The 18,775-nt window shown below is 46.3% G+C and overlaps 2 long non-coding RNA genes across 3 annotated transcripts in view; one reads left to right on the forward strand and one right to left on the reverse strand.

Moving 5' to 3' along the window:
• Positions 1-18,375, reverse strand: part of LOC310671712 — a 129,352-nt gene extending 110,977 nt beyond the window's left edge. Inside the window, exon 1 of one of the 2 annotated variants that reach the window (XR_014508083.1) lies at positions 16,643-17,607. This is a non-coding gene — a long non-coding RNA (uncharacterized lncRNA). Of the gene's footprint in view, positions 1-16,642 lie in introns of both variants that reach the window. The other variant, XR_014508084.1, reaches the window with a different exon arrangement.
• Positions 1,733-6,174, forward strand: LOC310671753. The gene is made up of 3 exons (XR_014508152.1): positions 1,733-2,651; positions 3,237-4,915; positions 5,422-6,174. It is a non-coding gene; the product is annotated as an uncharacterized lncRNA (long non-coding RNA).
• Positions 18,376-18,775: the final 400 nt, after the last annotated feature.

Genomic DNA, 18,775 nt, shown 5'->3' on the forward strand with positions numbered 1-18,775 from the left:
TCTCAGGAGAGATGTGTGGCTCAGGCGTGCTGCAGGCCAGGCCCCATGGTAAATGCTGCCCCCTGCAGTGTGCCATTTTTCACCCCCTCAGGGATGACACCCGGGGCGGCCCACCCCCCGCACCCCCCTTCCTACACCCCTGCTTATTAGTGAGATCTACTTCTTTGAGTTAGGGACGCGGGTGGCGCTGTGGGTTAAACCACAGAGCCTAGGACTTGCTGATCAGAAGGTCGGCGGTTCGAATCCCTGCGGCGGGGTGCGCTCCCGCTGTTCGGTCCCAGCGCCTGCCAACCTAGCAGTTCGAAAGCACTCCTGGGTGCAAGTAGATAAATAGGGACCGCTTACTAGCGGGAAGGTAAACGGCGTTTCCGTGTGTGGCTCTGGCTCGCCAGAGCAGCGATGTCACGCTGGCCACGTGACCCGGAAGTGTCTTTGGACAGCGCTGGCCCCCGGCCTCTTTGAGTGAGATGGGCGCACAACCCTAGAGTCTGTCAAGACTGGCCCCTATGGGCAGGGGTACCTTTACCTTTTACTATTTCTTTGAGTTAGGGACACGGGTGGCGCTGTGGGTTAAACCACAGAGCCTAGGACTTGCTGATCAGAAGGTCGGCGGTTTCAATCCCCATGACGGGGTGAGCTCCCGTTGCTTGGTCCCTGCTCCTGCCAACCTAGCAGTTCGAAAGCACATCAAAGTGCAAGTAGATAAATAGGTACCGCTCCGGCGGGAAGGTAAACGGTGTTTCCGTGTGCTGCTCTGGTTCGCCAGAAGTGGCTTAGTCATGCTGGCCACATGACCCGGAAGCTGTACGCCGGCTCCCTCGGCTAATAAAGCGAGATGAGCACCGCAACCCCAGAGTCGGTCACGACTGGACCTAATGGTCAGGGGTCCCCTTTACTTCTTTGAGTAAATATGCTTAGGATTGTTCCCTTTGTGAAACACTTAACATAGCCAATAGCCTGATTCTCCTGGTTGCGGTTCAGAGAGCCAAGCAACCGGGATTCATTCTGCTACTGGGGCCGCATTGTTACTAGGACCGGGTTGCGTAAGGGCTCTAACATGGGGGAAACTGCAGCATCACAAGGTTATTTGTTTATTTAGATTTCATTCCGGGTCCAATCCAAGGACTCAGGGTTGCATCTTTATCTCAAGAGAAAGAATCCCTTGTTGTATGAGCTAGATGATGGGGATTAATCTGAGATAGGGGGCTGAGGTCTGGAATCTGTTTAACAAGTGGGGAAATGAAAAGGCGGGGCATGTTTGCAAACAAGCGGGGCCTGCAAGGGAAATTTCCTAAGGGGTTGGTCTGGAACGGCCAGCTTGCCCAAGAAGGCCAAAGTGGTGTTGCACGACGGGAGGAGGGGGAAAGGATGCGGTCTGGGATGTTTGTGGCCTCGCTTTCTGCCCTGCAACAACTCCAAAATCCCCAGCTCAACACCAGTAGGGCCAATACCCCAGTTGTCTATTAGTAATTTATTTACAACACAGTCTACAACAAGTCATACATACAAACAAACCCACCACCATTGACAATTGAATTATCAAAATTAAACTCCTATCCCCTTACACAAAGAAAACATAACATAAAAATAAAAGACTTCCTTTATCCTGTACATGGCCTCCTTATTTAGTTCTTGTATACTGTTTCTTTAATATGTGATTATTACAATTTTTCCTAATTATGACTTTAAAAACCACAAAGTCTCCTGTAGAAATTAATCGAAACAAGTCCAGTCTGGTAAAGTGTTCTCTGCATTTTCCCCATTCTTTTTGAAATTCTTGTCTGGGTTGTCCCCTCATTGTCTCTGTTAATCTGGCCAATTCAGTATACAGTGGTACCTCAGGTTAAGAACTTAATTCGTTCTGGAGGTCCGTTCTTAACCTGAAACTGTTCTTAACCTGAAGCACCACTTTAGCTAATGGGGCCTCTGGCTGCCGCTGTGCGATTTCTGTTCTCTTTCTGAGGTAAAGTTCTTAACCCGAGGTACTATTTCTGCGTTAGCAGAGTCTGTAACCTGAAGCGTCTGTAACCTGAAGCGTCTGTAACCCGAGGTACCACTGTAATCTAATAATTTATCCTGCCATTCCATTTTTGTTGGCACAAATTCTTTTTTCCAATTTCTGGCAATTAAGGTCCTCGCAGTGCCTGTGGCATAAAGGAATATTTTCCGATCTTCTTTTGCTATACCTGTGTCTGTTATTCCTAACAGGAAAGCTTCTGTATTTTTCACAAAGTTATATTTAAACATTTTTTAAAGTCCATCATATACAGTACTATATCCCAGAAGCTTTTGATTTTTTCACAGCTCCACCAGATATGTATAAGTGTCCCTTCTGCTTTACTGCACCTCCAACACAGGTTTGCTATTGTTTTATACATTTTAGCTACTTTGGCAGGTGTTAAGTACCATCTATAAAACATTTTGATTAAATTTTCCCAGTTTTCTAGTCCGATTACGATACCCAGGAAGATGAAGAACCAGGGGGAAATTTGGTTAGTGGTTTTATTTCTTTTTTTCCCCCACCACAAGATGCATTTAAAGTAAAGAGAAACATGGTACCTTGAGGATGCACTCTGCACATGCTCAAATGCATCATGCGCTAAGCAGCTACGTCTTATCAGAAGGAAAATAGGCCCTGCACAAGCTTACAGGCAATGCAATGCGCTCTACGTGGGGCTACCTTTGAAGGTGACCCGGAAACTACAACTAATCCAGAACGCAGCAGCCAGACTGGAGACTTGGAGTGGCCACCGAGACCACATAACACCGGTCTTGAAAGACCTACATTGGCTCCCAGTACGTTTCCGAGCACAATTCAAAGTGTTGGTGCTGACCTTTAAAGCCCTAAACGGCCTCAGTCCAGTATACCTGAAGGAGCATCTCCACCCCCATCGTTCTACCCAGACACTGAGGTCCAGCTCCGAGGGTCTTCTGGCGGTTCCCTCACTGCGAGAGGCCAAGTTACAGGGAACCAGGCAGAGGGCCTTCTCGGTAGTGGCGCCTGCCCTGTGGAACGCCCTCCCACCAGATGTCAAAGAAAACAACAACCACCAGACTTTTAGAAGACATCTGAAGGCAGCCCTGTTTAGGGATGCTTTTAATGTTTGATGTATCACAGTATTTTAATATTCTTTTGGAAGCCACCCAGAGTGGCTGGGGAGGCCCAGCCAGATGGGCACGGTATAAATAATAAATTATTATTATTATTATTATTATTATTATTATTATTATTACAGGCACATTGTTGGTTTGCTTGTTTATAACCACAAAGAGGACAAGGCAACTTAGAATAATGCAACTCTAGAGTTGGAAGGGACCCTGAGGATCATCTAGTCCAACCCCCTGCAATGCTGGAATATGCAGCTGTCCCATACGAGCATCGAACCCGCAACCGTGGCGTTATCAGCGCCATGCTCCAACCAACTGAACTATCCCGTGTTCCACATTCGCCGAGGTATTCTCCAAGCTAAACGGCTGGAGTTCTGGAAACAGAAGACGGCAGCCTCATCAGATGATAGGAAGTCACTCTGAGCATGTGCAGACTGCATTCCCTGGAGGATGACACATTTTGTAGCTGAAAGCACAGGACTGGGAGGAGGAGAGGCGGGTCATCATTCTGTTCTGATGCAGCCAAATTTCAAAGGGCACCACCACCCAAAGTCAGCGTTTGCAGGAGCTCAAACAGCCTCAGGGGTCAGTAAACTCTTTCAGCAGGGGGCTGGTCCACTGTCCCTCAGACCTTGTGTGTGGGGGGGGGTGGACTATATTTTTTTGGGGGGGGAGGGGATGAGCGAATTCCTATGCCCCACAAATAACTCAGAGATGCATTTTAAATAAAAGGACACCTTCTACGCATGTAAAAACACCAGGCAGGCCCCACAAATAACCCAGAGATGCATTTTAAATAAAAGCACACATTCTGCACATGTAAAAACATGCTGATTCCTGGACCGTCCACAGGCCAGAGTTAGAAGGCGATTGGGCCAGATCCGGCCCCCGGGCCTTGGTTTGCCTACCCATGGCCCATATATTGGCCACGTCTTGTGTACCGATCTCCACTCCTCTCGATATTCACGCATTGCGTCAGAGCTTTGTGGCTCTGCTCAGCCGGCTATCTCTGAAGGAGTTTTCTAATACTGTATATCTGAACTGGTGCTGACTGAGTCACAGGGCTGGCCATTTTTCAGCTGGCCCTCGCAGCTTCTGCTTTTAACGGCAGCTTGATGTGCAGACACCGGTGGCTGATAATGTGCATCTCCGCACTGTGAAAAGCTTCCCCCTGCTGAGTTCTGCACATCAAGGCACTGTCAAGAGGCAGAATAACAAAGCCATGCATGGCTTTCTTTCTGGTCAGTCAGTAGCCCTGCCAAATAACCACAACTGGGGCTGAGGGGCTTGTGACTTTACAAAAGACCGTCCTCTATCTGCAGGACTGTTTTGTCCCTGTCTACTGTTCAAGAACCATCAGAAGCGAGGAAGCAGAGGACGTCTTTATGTTACCTGTCGACAGTTAGCAGCGGAATAAAGAGCGGCTTGAGCAGACACGTGGGTCACTGCATCACAGCAAAAGACTTATTTCTATTCAATTATAGTAATTATTACTAATAAAGTGTCTTCTGTACTTACGAATGAGCATGCTCAAATTTCAGACAAATCGGCGTCCTCTTTTTTCTGCTCATGCATCAAAGTGCCCATCCTAAATTGCAACCAGCCCCTACCTGCAAAACATTGTCTCAATTAAAGCCTTAGGCAGAACGGCATTCATATCAGAAGGCGCAACTTCCCCCATCCTAGAGTCACAGTATGCTTCATTTTAAATGAAACCCCGGTGATGGGGCTTGATTGACTCCAACAAATAGTTTTTTGTTTTTTTTTTTTAAAGGCTGCTGCTTCTCCATTATACAGTCTACAGTACGTTTCCGAGCACAATTCAAAGTGTCGGTGCTGACCTTTAAACCCTAAACGGCCTCGGTCCAGTATACCTGAAGGAGCGTCTCCACCCCCATCGTTCTACCCGGACACTGAGGTCCAGCTCCAAGGGCCTTCTGGCGGTTCCCTCACTGCGAGAAGCCAAGTTACAGGGAACCAGGCAGAGGGCCTTCTCGGTAGTGGCGCCCTCCCTGTGGAACGCCCTCCCACCAGATGTCAAAGAGAACAACAACTACCAGACTTTTAGAAGACATCTGAAGGCAGCCCTGTTTAGGGAAGCTTTTAATGTTTGATGTATCACAGTATTTTAATATTCTTTTGGAAGCCGCCCAGAGTGGCTGGGGAAACCCAGCCAGATGGGCGGGGTATTTGTTGTTGTTGTTGTTTAGTCGTTCAGTCGTGTCCGACTCTTCGTGACCCCATGGACCAGAGCACGCCAGGCACGCCAGGCACTCCTGTCTTCCACATAAATTATTATTATTATTACAAGAGACCTTGCCGATCTATGAATGCTACATAGCTGAGCAGGACTGTCGCCACCATTCCCCTCTGCTTTCGGAGCTCCCCCTTTCAAAAGCATGCAACCTGAGGAAGAGCCCTGTGTGACTCTAAAGCCTGCATCTAGCATGCTGAGATAGGGTCGCCATATTTCAAGAAGTAAAAATCCAGACACAAAAGTTATTTTGGTGAGGAAAATCACCCCAAAACTTGTTGAGCATGTTTTGGGAAATTGCCTCCAAAAGGCAAAGAGTGATACTCAAACACCTGGGTCTGTTGGCAAAAACCCAGACATTTTGCCAATTTTTCAACACACACACCCTGACACTAATTTTGGATATAGGGAAACCCTAAGTGAAGCTATCTCTCCAGAATGGCTCCGCCGTTTACAAGGCAGACATGACTGCTGCATGCATGCTGGTGTTATACTGATATTTCTCAGAGATAATATAGAAATTGTGAGAGACATGCCCAGGCAAACCCCTCTTGCACGCAGGTCTGGGAAGCCTGGCCTGATCTGTGTTTGCCTCGTAAAGTCCAAAGACCTATTAACTGCTACACCAACTTTCCTTGGGGATTGCTTCAATGATATAGAGACAAGAAGCTATTTGACAGACATTTTGTCTGTGTAGCCCAATGTTCTCCAACCTGGTGCCCACAAGATAGTGGTGGACCTTGCATTCACATCATCCTCTGACCAGTGTTCAAAATTAGCCAGGTGCCAAGCACATTTTGCACCTGGGTATCACCCACAGCGGGTGGCGCTGTGGGTAAAAGCCTCAGCGCCTAGGGCTTGCCGATCGAAAGGTTGGCGGTTCGAATCCCCGCGGTGGGGTGTGCTCCCGTTGTTCGGTCCCAGCGCCTGCCAACCTAGCAGTTCAAAAGCACATCAAAGTGCAAGTAGATAAATAGGGACCGCTTATTGGCGGGAAGGTAAACAGCGTTTCCGTGTGCTGTGCTGGCTCGCCAGATGCAGCTTTGTCACGCTGGCCACGTGACCCAGAAGTGTCTCCGGACAGCGCTGGCCCCAGGCCTCTTAAGTGAGATGGGCGCACAACCCTAGAGTCTGTCAAGACTGGCCCGTACGGGCAGGGGTACCTTTACCTTTACTTTATCACCCACTTGCAACCAAGTGAAGATGCCCAGTTGCCAGGATGCCACCTGACATCTCCACCATCTGGGCATCCTTAGATCATGATTGTTTTTACACACTAATAACCCATCCTGTAGAATTGTATCAGTTCTTTTTATCTGCACAATCAGAAAGAATTTCAGGAACCAAAATGCTTTTTCTGTGCAGCCTGAGCAGGAGCGGTGAATAATATTGTAGTTAATTGTTGTTGCTTATCTTCACGTCCCCCACCCCACTGCCCTGCTCACAGTTGTGAAGAATATTCTCACGTTATGAATGATCCATGTCACCATTAAAAAAAATATATCGGAATAGGCCAATATATCTGTGGACCCTGGATCGAACAACTTTTCTCCTTTAAGTTCTCAAAGCTCTTAACCTAATTCAAGGTTGTCATCTGAGCTAGCCAGATGCTTAACTGAGAATCAATCACAGTCAGTTGAAAAATAAGACTTTAGAACCATCTTAACAGTAAAAAAGTTAAAGGACCCCATGGCGGTTAACTCCAGTCAAAGGCAACTACGGGGTTGTGGCGCTCATCTCGCTTCAGGCTGATGGAGATGGCGTTTGTCCACAGACAGCTTTCTGGGTCATGTGGCCAGCATGACTAAACCTCTTCTGGTGCAACAGAACACCGTGATGGATACCAGAGTGCATGGAAACTCCGTTTACCTTCCCGCCGCAGTGGTGCCTATTTATCTACTTGCGCTGGCGTGCTTTCGAACTGCTAGGTTGGCAAGAGCTGGGACAGAGCAATGGGAGCTCACCCTGTCGCGGGGATTCGAACTGCCGACCTTCTGACTGGCAAGCCCAAGAGGCTCTGTGGTTTAGACCACAGCGCCACCCGCTGTCTTACCCGTTGTCTTACCCCAAAATGGCAACTGGACATTCCATTTTGGTGAATGTAACCTTGGTTTAAGGAGCCATTTGGTGCCTGGCTTATATATCTGATTTTCTAAAACTGTCCCTGACCACCAGCCATGCTGGCTGGGGCTGACAGGCCCTGGAGTCCAATGTCACATAGAGGACACAGTCACCTTGGGGAAAGCAGATCTAGCCTAGTATTGCTAGCTGCAGGGTTGAGGATCCCATAGCCCTCTAGTTTGAGTTGAACTCTGTCTCCCATCTGCCCCAGCCGGCATGTCCAATAGTTGTTCAGAAACACACTTCTCCCTTTCACACTTCGCCGGTTGGCTGTCGAAAATGCTAATTTAACCCCCGTTCAGCTATGGCTAGCACTGTTGCTGCAGAGTGTGTGGAACGTGCCCCCTGTTGTATGTTTACAGATTTCCTTTGGCATCTTCCCCCCACGCAAACCTCGCCTAATAGAAAGAGCCTTCTCTTTTGTCCAAACATTCACAGTCTGCACAGACAAGTCAGCTTGTGATATAGAACACATGTAAGCCCATGATATAAAAATACTTCTTAAAAGTATTTGGGCCTTGGCAACGCCGAGGTGCCACAAGCAATCAAAGTATACCGAGGAAAACTACATGACGAATAAAAATAGTTTGACCATCCCCAGAAATCCAAATCAAAAGGAATATTGTGTGTGAAATAGAAAGAAATGTCATGAATCAAAAGATATGTCAGAACTGTACATTTCAGCCTCCCATCCTCTAACAGATCTTAAAATGGCTATACTGGAACAGCAAAACTTCAAAGGGAGGCTACTGTATGAAACTACTGCGCTATAACTTGTCAAGCAGTTCAGTTCTGTCACTTGTGGACGGAATTGTGACAGAGGTTGCCTTTTGTTTGTTTTTAAATCACACACTGCATGTGTCAATGGGCATACCGATGCCAGAATACCTGTGTTATCAACAGCAACTGGCTTTTGCGAAGACCATTGATAATGACATAAATGTCACCTTCTGTCCTTTTCTGCATTTAATTTCCTTTCAACCTTACTCTGTACAACCCCCTTTCCTGCAACCACATACAGTGGTACCTTGGTTCTCAAACTTATTCTGTTCTGGAAGTCCGTTCCAAAACCAAACTGTTCCAAAACCAAGGCGTGCTTTCCCACAGAAAGTAAGGCAAAATGGATTAATCCGTTCCGGATTTTAAAAAACAACCCCCTAAAACAGCAATTTAACGTGAATTTTACTATCTAACGAGACCGTTGATCCATAAAATGAAAGCGATAAACAACGTACTGCAATCACACAATCAATCAATCAGTAGCCGAACTGCATTCCACACAGTAATGGTCACAAAAAAAGAGCCACAAAAATGCAAAAAATAAAAATAAAAAAGCAAATCAGACTTCAGTGTACCACTCAAAACGGTTGTGTGGCACTCAAAAAGGACCATGTACGGTTTCCAAAAAAGTGTCACAAATCAGAACACTTACTTCCGGGTTTGCAGTGTTTGGGTTCCAAGTTGTTCGAGTACCAAGGCATTTGAGAACCAAGGAACCACTGTACTTGCAAGCAACTATAATCCTACCTGTATCTGATGAAATGGGCCATAGTCTACAAAGCTCATGCTATATTAAAATTTGTAGTGTCTCACTTTGCACAAAAACAGACTTACGCTCCCAAAATCTGGTCCAGAGAGATGGGGGCCACCCTTCACGACAGATTGGGGGGGGGGGCGTCACAAGGGGTTGATGAAGGGGAAGGGGGTCAACTAGCACAACATTGGATCTCACCCTTAGTCTTTAAAGTGCCACCAGGTTGACCCGCCTGTTTTCGTTACGACCAATGACTATGGAAAGAATAACCCGGAGAACTTCGAAGCAGAACTTACATACAGTTCGTCGGAAAAAGAACGGAGCCCAACACCGTTAGCAGACAAAAGACAACGCCATCCATGTTAAGAACGGGACAACTTTTTCCCTCTCAAACAGAAATCCTGCTCCCCCAAAGTCTTTGTCCTGTCTGCCTGAAGTTAAAAAATAAAGTAAAGTAAAACCCCCACCGGAGTCCAGTTAAGAGTCTTGTGCAAAACTGATAGAGGGAGAAATCTGCTAGACGGGGATTCCAACACTGAAGAGCAGCCTGGAGCAAGACAGTGTTATTGATTTCATGTAAGCTGCTCCAGAGAGACTTTTTGGCTGGAGGGGAGAAAAGAAATAATGTTTCAAAGAAATAATTGAGAGAGGGGAGAGGATCCTCTTCTATTCTATGGGAGGCACTGGTCTGAGGAAGAATAAATCTTCTGTAATTTTGACCATCAGAGAGTCTCCCATTGATTGTAGCGGTGGTTATAATGATGTTTGTGTGTGTGTGTGAGATCTATCAATCGATCATCCATCTACCTAAATGCCCTGATCCAGTGATAGTATGTGCACGAAGTCATCTCATTCTCAGGGACTTCACTCCAAATGAATATGGTTATTTTTTCCACAGTGAGGAATCTACATACGGTATTTCTATTTAATACATATATTTTTTTGGGGGGGGGTGATCTATACTGGGGGAAAAACATAGGTGGGAAAGGTATAAACACCAGAGGCTACTGTGGTACCTCGGGTTACATACGCTTCAGGTTACATATGCTTCAGGTTACATACGCTTCAGGTTACAGACTCCGCTAACCCAGAAATAGTGCTTCAGGTTAAGAACTTTGCTTCAGGATAAGAACAGAAATCGTGCTCCGGCGGCATGGCAGCAGCGGGAGGCCCCATTAGCTAAAGTGGTGCTTCAGGTTAAGAACAGTTTCAGGTTAAGAACAGACCTCCGGAACGAATTAAGTTCTTAACCTGAGGTACCACTGTACTTTAAAGTTTTGCATGGCATGGGCCGCATATGGAGTGAGCAAGCAACTCTTCCTTTGCTAGACTCCTGCGGTGACTTCAAGGAAAGGCACTTTTCACATACAAATTATAACTGACTCATAAACTGGAAATGAAAATAAGGCTGCAAACCTAGGCATGCTTCGTTCATTTCATCAAAGCCAATGCGACTGGCTTCCGAGAAAAATAGGACTGGAATGAAATGCCATTATTTCTCTTTCAGAAATCGAATAAATAGGTGGGGCAAAACTTCTCCTGACTTCTGGAAATGCAAGTTCTGTGTGTGTGTGTGTGTGTGTGTGTGTGTGTATGCCACTGAAGATAATACAGTGGTACCTCTGGTTACGTACTTAATTTGTTCCGGAGGTCCGTTCTTAACCTGAAACTGTTCTTAACCAGAAGCACCACTTTAGCGAATGGGGCCTCCCGCTGCTGCCGTACCGCCACCGTGCGATTTCTGTTCTCATCCTGAAGCAAAGTTCTTAACCCGAGGTACGATTTCTGTCTTAGCGGAGTCTGTAACCTGAAGCGTAAGTAACCCGAGGTACCACTGTAATAATAAAGAGGTGGATAGTTAAATCCTGTTCACGTTTGTTCCGAAGTTCAGCCCCGCTGGACTCAAAAGTGTTTACTCCCAAGTAAATGTGCCTGCCTCGGGCTGCAATGCTAGACTTATTTACCTGGGAGTAAGTCATTGGTGCTTACTTCTGAGTTAGGCATGTATAGCATTGTGTGTTAGTTGCAGATTCTGCCCCCCCCCCCCCATGTCTGGTTTGGCCCTAAGCCTCACACCAGTGGGCCTGAATGTAAGCAGGCAGCCAGTGAACAAAACAGAACTCTGGTCTGGTGTTTGCCATGCACTTGGGAACTTCTTGACTCTGGGTGTCAGGATTCCCCCTCCTCAGATGGTAATGTTCCTAAATGACTTGTTTCATATGTGGTGGGGGGGGGGGAGGCTGTCTCCTGCTCATTCTGCGGAGCGGAGCCCCGGACCACAACCCAGTTATTGGTTATTCTACATTTGTACCTTGGTTCTTGAACAGAATGCATTCCGGGAGTCCGTTCGACTTCTGGAACCGTTCGAAAACCAAGACACGGCTTCTGATTGGACGCAAGAGTGTCCTGCAGCAATCGGAAACCGTGCTGAACATTTGGCTTCCAAAAATCGTTCAAAAGCCAGAACACTCACTTCTGGGTTTCGATCATTCGGGAGCCGAAACGTACAAGTTCCAAGGCGTTTGGCAACCAAAGTACGACTGTATTCTGTATTAAATATATGTACCTCACAGGGTGGTTTACAGTACTCTGCCTTGGTGATCCTACTGTTTGGTGCAGGCGATTTTAACAGAAACTTAAACACAGGTAACTGTGTGCTGCATCATGTCCTTATTTTGTTGAGTAATAATAACAGTAATAATAATAATCAATAGCCCAATCCATGGCACATTTTCCCTTTCTGTGACCACAGCATGAACCAAACAGAATTCCTAATGTAATAAATGTTAAATCTTATAGATTTAAAGAGAATTTATAAACCACACTTCTGGAAGTGTTTCAGCAAAAGTGTCCCAAATTTGTGTTGTTTTCTCTCTCACACACACCCTGCCTTTCTGCACATCTGCAACACTTCTGCGTTAAGCAACGAAATGAAAATCGGGGGAAAGAAAGCAAGAGAAACAGATTTTTAAAAGTTGAAATTATTATGATGATTTTGCTACAAGGCTGTCTGGCTATTTCGGACAGCAGCAAAAGTCCCTGTCATTTTCCTGTATGCCTAGTCCATACAACGGGGAGAGGCCTGTGAATGGAAATAGTCGACATTTCATACACATTGGAATGTATCCTTGCATAGGCCATATTAGGCGGCCCTTTTGCAATAAGTTTGCAGTATGCAACTCTGCGCATTGACCCTCTGAGCGAACACACGTTATTTCAACCAGATTTATCATGTCGCTAAAGTATGCCGATAACGGCTTTGAAAATAAGTTTGGGTTGCAGTCTGTAAGATGACTTGCGTGAAATAATTTAAGTCTTGGACATCATAAGATACAGATTTCCAGACCACTCTGGAACAGAGTGGCTTTAGCTTTGGTATATAAGTTGGATTTTTTAAAAAAATCCAACTTATATATTTTTATTTATTTATTTTCATTTATTTAAGTAAATTTTCCTGCTGCCTTTCAGTCCAGTGATGTCCAAGACAGGCAATCGGACAAGAACAAACTTATATCGCTGGGTCTGGATGAAAACATATATTAGCTAGCAATGTTTTTAATGTCATTCCAGCCTATTAACTTCTGAATAAATTCAGTGGGGCTCATTCCAAAGGAATAGCACAATCTTAACCATGTCTACTCGAGTCCTGTTGAATTTTTAGGGCGTTTACTTCAAGGCAAGAGGGTTAGAATTGCAGCCTAAATGCAGCTGACAGCATCTTGCCCTACAGAACTCGGTGGGAGTTTCCGAATAAAAATGCATAGAATTATGCCTGTCGTTCTGTGGCAGTTTACTCAGAATCAAGTCCCATTGACTAAAGTGGGGTTTTTCTTCCAAGCATTTATCTGCCACATCCAGCTGCCAGGTATACGGCAATTTTTTACAAGCAATTTGGCATTCCTTATCTGAAAAAGGTAATGATATACAGTGGTACTTTGGGTTAAGTACTTAATTCGTTCCAGAGGTCCGTACTTAACCTGAAACTGTTCTTAACCTGAAGCACCACTTTAGCTAATGGGGCCTCCTGCTGCTGCCGTGCTGCCAGAGCACAATTTCTGTTCTCATCCTGAAGCTAAGTTCTTAACCCGAGGTACTATTTCTGGGTTAGCGTAGTATGTAACCTGAAGCGTCTGTAACCTGAGGTACCACTGTAATGGCAAGTTATACTGTAAAAGGTTTGTATCTTAGTTGAAGTTACTTGAAACAAACAGTTGCAAAAAAAAATGGAGCTCTTTGGAAGCCCAAAGAAACAGCGTAGAAATTGTATCCAAGTCAGCTTTTGAATCTGTTATCTGAAGAAGTGTGTCTGCACAAGAAAGCTTATACAGTGGTACCTCAGGTTAAGTACTTAATTCGTTCTGGAGGTCCGTTCTTAACCCGAAACTGTTCTTAACCTGAAGCACCACTTTAGCTAATGGGGCTTCTTGCTGCCGCGGTGCCGCCACCATACAATTTCTGTTCTCATCCTGAAGGAAAGTTCTTAACCCGAGGTAATATTTCTGGGTTAGCGGAGTCTGTAACCTGAAGCGTATGTAACCTGAGGTACCACTGTACCAAGAACAAACTTAGTTGGTTTCTAAGGTGCTACTGGGCATTTTTTTTTATACACTTCGACTGCGTCACACCAACAACGGCTACCTACCTGAACCTAGAGCTTCTGAATCGTTTGGCATAATTTCGTTACAAGAATGTTAAATTCCAGCCTGTGGATCAAAAACTGGCACCTTGATCCTAAAGGCGAAGTGTCACTTGGAAATAAATTGCTGTGATTTCAATGGCCTAGTCTTCCAAACGTGTCCACTTAAGGTCACATTGGTGGTCTCTTAATTAAAGAGGACGTTCTGTAGGTTTATGGCTCTTTGGCTCGAACTCTGCCTTATGGTGGGGGGCAGAGATTGGGACACTCTTAATATCATATCCCAAGTTCCCAACGGGTTTTTAAAAGCCTTTGCAAACTAACTTGTTCATATTATTTACTATTTACATTTATAAACCGTTTCCTAGCAAATAATAATAACAACAACAACAATAAATGGCTCTTTTGAACTGCATAGGAGTTGAAAAAATATATATTTACCCAAAGATATGTGGGACTACAATGGATTAACAGCTGCACACACACTGTAAGCGAAGGCCTAACAGGAGGACTAGTTTTGAAAAAAGCTGGGGAAACATTAATTTTGTTTTATTCATGAATTGGGGTGTGGGTGAATTCATAACGCACCAGATTAAATCTAATTAGCAAAGGCTGGCTACAAATTTCATCGGTTGCGTAATCTGAACATGCGAGTTCAGATCTGGGGGAATTGGGCCAGGATTTCTTCCATTGCTCATAAAGATATAGGAGAAAATGAAAAATCATCAAGATTGTTTTAGAATAAATCTGCAGGAATTTGAAATATTTAACTGAAGAGGGGGGTGGGGTGAAGGAATACTCCCCGGCTGAGGAAATTTATTTATTTATCAATCTATCTACCTGTTTATGTACAAAAGAGCAAGCTATAACGTAAGTTACATGTCATGGGACTTTGGAGAAGTATACCATAATGACCACATTAGTTATGGTAAGAAGAATTAATTGTGCTGATTTTGCTTCAGGGTTAAAATTCGGAGAGACTTTTAAATGCTACTGTTGTACGCCCAATTACTTATTCCCTACTGAACTCAGAGAGGCTTACTTCTGCGTAACACACATGGACTCAGCTTTCCCCTTTGCTCCCGAGCAATGAAGTGTTGCCTGTAACTTCGTTTCAGCGAAAAGATTTTCCAAATTGCACCACATACACAAACATACGTAAATGAAACAGCCACCATCATTATGAATACAGGCCACATATTTTTAAAAAGTCGTCTTTATGTTCTTAATAGAAACGATAAAAGACAACCTTAAAAAAAAAGGCGATCTTTAAAATAAGCAATTTAACTATATTTAGGTTTTTCGTTTTAAAAATACTTACGGTATATATATGTAAGCAAAAAGATATTCATTGTCGCAGGCAGTATATAAAGTTACGATGGCCTAATTTTTCTGGGCGTAAAAGTGCAGATCATCAGCTGATTTGTGCTTTTAGCCAAAAGAACTATATGGAAGCAACATGTACAGTAATTAATCTCTATTTTCATATATATATATATGGAGAAGAGTTTCTTTAAAAGAGAGAGTAAAAAAGCATAGGTAAAGAGATGAAGGCCTTAAACCAGATTTGATTAGCATGACTTGCAGATTGAGGAGACATAAATATCTTTCCTCGTGGGCCTGCGAAATCAGTTTCAGCGGAAAACAACGTCAAACTTTCAATTGACAGCGACACTCTGTTGGTACTGTACTTAATATTTTAAATAGCAAATTACAGGGCAAAAAACAAGTCTGGTCTCTGACCAAGTTTAATTTAATATATTTTTAAAAACGTTTTAAGTGTAACCTCTGAAATGTTGGCATCTGTTCTTATACTTTCTTTGATTTCAGTGTTGGTTTGGAACCGGTCACTACAACTACGGCCATTTGCTAAAACTAGAGTCAAAAACGAAGCGCAGTGGAAACCAACTGAGCATCAGACAGCTTAGCTTTCTCACTCAAACCAAAGTGCTCTCAAAAGTGCTCCACGGTGGCTGGATCGTTTCCTTGATCAATATGCCCTGCCCCAAACCGTGTTAGGGTGGTTGGAAAAGAAACACCCGCCAAGCCATTGCCAGCTTTGGAGGGGAAGCAAGGGGAGATCTCGTTTGGGGATCTGCGTTTGCAAAGAGGCATTAGATTCCCCCCCCCCCCCGCACACCTCTCACCCCGGCCTGTAATATTGGGAACCTCCCCACGTTTAAAACTTTCAGCCGCTGAGGGAAGAGGACCTCAGGTTGGCAGCACAAAAGGGCGCAGACTTGGGAGCCGAGGAATGGGACTTTGTAGGCCAGTTGAAGGCAGAAACTTCTCATCTCGCCCGCAAAGACCCAGCCCCAAACTCCCCATTTCACCCGCCGCTCGATCGTTCACACGTGACGCACCTTCAGGAGGGCTTGGGACATTTTTGTTCTTTTTTTTTTAATGATTGAAAGATAGTCAATCCAGAAAAACAAATAAACCCAACTCCAGATATTTCTGGAGAACTTGAGTCAAACTCCAGCCGCGCGCCACTCACTGATGTTATGGGGGTCAACTCTGTTTTCGTTTCGGTTTGTTTCAAACGCGTGTTAATTTTTAACTAGCTAGCTCCCTGTTTAGGAAACGCGTTCGGGGCGAAATTGAATTGGCAAGGGCAGCTCTCCAAAGCAGAGCACTCTTGCGACAAAGTCCGAGAGGGGCGTGTGTTGGTGTCCTTTTAATTCTGAAAGGAGGACCCGCGTCCGCGGCGGGTTCGCCGAGCACCCCCTGAGCATTCCGACGAGACACCGGTCCTCGATCGCGGCTCCTCACGCCCCGGTCGTCGGAACGTGCGCACGCTTGATCGCCCAACCCTTCGCAAGGGACCCGGTCTCCCTAATCGCCGTCTGCTGCGAAGAAACGGACCGACGGGGCGGTGACAGCGACCGCCTAGTCTCGAAGCGCACGCAGCTGAAAAGTTGACACGCGCACGCAAAACACGCTGGCGGAGTTGCTCTCTTGTCCCTCCACCCCAGCCCTCGCCGCTTACCTTAGGTCCGGGGGTGGTGGAAGCAAACCAAGTGGATCTCCTGGCCGTCAATAGCATGGCCTTCCAGATCTTCTCGAAACTATGAAGCGGACCCAGGAAGGAACTAAGGGAGGGAGGTGCAGGGAGGGCGAGGTTGGCCACTTGGGCAAAAAAAAAAAAAAAAAAAAAAAAAAACACACAACAGCAGCAAAACCCCAACACCCAGAGCCCGTTCCTTCCAAAGACACGCATGCCACATTCCCCACACGTGAAGAAGAGGGCAAGGGAGGAAGAAGCGGGTTGGCGCGTCCAGACGTGGTTTCACGACGCAGGAGCGCAATTCCAAGCGCCAGCAGAAAGGGAAGGCAGCGAGGCGATCACGTCCAGGAAAGAGGCGTCTGGATCGGTGCAGTAGATCTAAGAGCTCTCTCTCTCCCGCGCCTCCCCATTCCGATGTCGCCGCGCGCGAGTCCAAGTTGGAAGCAAGTATCCCTCGAAAGTTTCCGCGGCGCAAAAAGAGCCCCACGTGTTCGATGACACATGCAGAGAAGCCCGAGCTGCAGCTGGGCTGGGCTGGGCAGGGCTGGGCCACGGCAGCAGCGACAGCAGCAAATCCAGCAGCAGCAGCAGCGACGGCAGACGCCCAGGAGGAAGGAGGATCGCGGCGTGCCTGGCCTGCCTCCGCCCGCTCCTTCTGGTGCCTGTTTAAGGAAGCGCCCTCGGGTCCCCACCCCCTGCAGGGAGCCCGCTCCGATGGTGCAATTCCGCCGGGCACATTTGCAAAGGGGAGCCGCCCGCCCGCCATCCAAAAGAAGGGAGCGCCTCTTTGCGCTCACGCCCTGCGCTCCGCGAGACGCACGGCTGGGTCCTCGCCAGGAATCCGGCAGGACCGTCGCGTCGGAATGCCGCGCTCCCTCGGGCGGAATCTTGACACCACCTTCGTGTTTCCAGTATTCCCCGCTCGCTCGCTCTCGCCTCTCGCCCGCCCCCCTTTGAATGCTGCCATCTGAGCATTCAAGAGCAGGGTGATTCTCTCTCCACACACCCTCCCCACCCGCGCTTCGGTCGCAAGAAAGGGGAGAGGTTGCCTCCTAGTGGTTATAGCGGCGGAGATCTAGGGTTCTCCTCGGAATCGCGTGCCCCGCCCTCTGAGCAGCAGCAGAGTCGATCTATATCGTGCGATTGATTGATTCACGCACCATGTTTTTAAAGCACAGACGACCGCCGGAACCGGAGTGCAATATGACACTTCCTCCCCCCCCCTTGTTTATAGCGTGCACAAAGGTTGTGTGAATGCATGCCCAGTGCATATAAATTATTGCATTCTAACCTGGGGAGAAAACAGCAAAGACCTGATGAAGAGAGCACGGCAGAGGTTATATTTTCTGAGAATCCTCCGGAAAAACAATCTCTCAAAGGACCTGAGATTTTACTACTGTACTGTGGAGAGTGTATTAACTTATGGTCTGTGTGTGTGGTTTGGGAGCTGCAGGGCCAGGGAGGAAAACAATGCTGTCCAGGGTTGTAAAGACTGCGGAGAGAATAATTGGGTGCACTCTTCCCACCTTGGATCAAATCTATGCTTCCAGGTGCCATAAGAAAGCTGCAGAGATAGTGCACACCCCGGAAATGATCTCTTTCAGCTCCTGCCTTCTGGAAGAAGGTACAGGGTTATAAAGGCTAGGACTAGCCGTCTGAGAAACAGTTTCTACCCAAATGCAATTCTGGTTTTAAACGCAGTACAGTGGTACCCCGGGTTACATACGCTTCAGGTTACAGATTCCACTAACCCTTTTACAATATAACTTGCCATTACAGTGGTACCTCAGGTTACATACGCTTCAGGTTACAGACTCCGCTAACCCAGAAATAGTGCTTCAGCTTAAGAACTTTGCTTCAGGATGAGAACAGCACTCGTGCTCCAGCGGCGCGGCAGCAGCAGGAGGCCCCATTAGCTAAAGTGGTGCTTCAGGTTAAGAACAGTTTCAGGTTAAGAACGGACCTCCGGAACGAATTAAGTATTTAACCCAAGTACTTATACTTAACTGTATAAGGAGTCTCTGTAGGAGTATATTGTATTTTAAAATGGGGTTTCCGAGTTTTTAGGGGGTTTTGAATGTGTCATTGTTCTGTATGGGAGAATGACAATAAAGA

This window comes from Podarcis tiliguerta (assembly GCF_965153285.1).
Source record: "Podarcis tiliguerta genome assembly, chromosome: 2".
NCBI classification, from domain to species: Eukaryota; Metazoa; Chordata; class Lepidosauria; order Squamata; family Lacertidae; genus Podarcis; species Podarcis tiliguerta.